Genomic DNA, 296 nt, shown 5'->3' on the forward strand with positions numbered 1-296 from the left:
GGATGACAAATACAAAGGATGATTGTGATCAATCACATCGGCTTGACCGCACTCATCACGCATGAGAAATTAGGTTCTGACCAAAAAAAATAGAGGACAAACAAAATCGATTTTCTCTCGTTCTTCAGCAAATTCACAGTGAAGAACCCTAGATTTGATCGATTATCCGCTCTGATACCATGTAAAATTGATGAATTCAATTAATTCCTAATTCAGATCTAAGAACAAGAGATGAAATCAAGTGAAGAAGAAGAGTTGCGAAATGGAAATGTCACTGTTCCATTAAGAAAGGTTAC

This window comes from Nicotiana attenuata, chromosome 2, assembly GCF_001879085.1.
Source record: "Nicotiana attenuata strain UT chromosome 2, NIATTr2, whole genome shotgun sequence".
NCBI classification, from domain to species: domain Eukaryota; kingdom Viridiplantae; phylum Streptophyta; class Magnoliopsida; order Solanales; family Solanaceae; genus Nicotiana; species Nicotiana attenuata.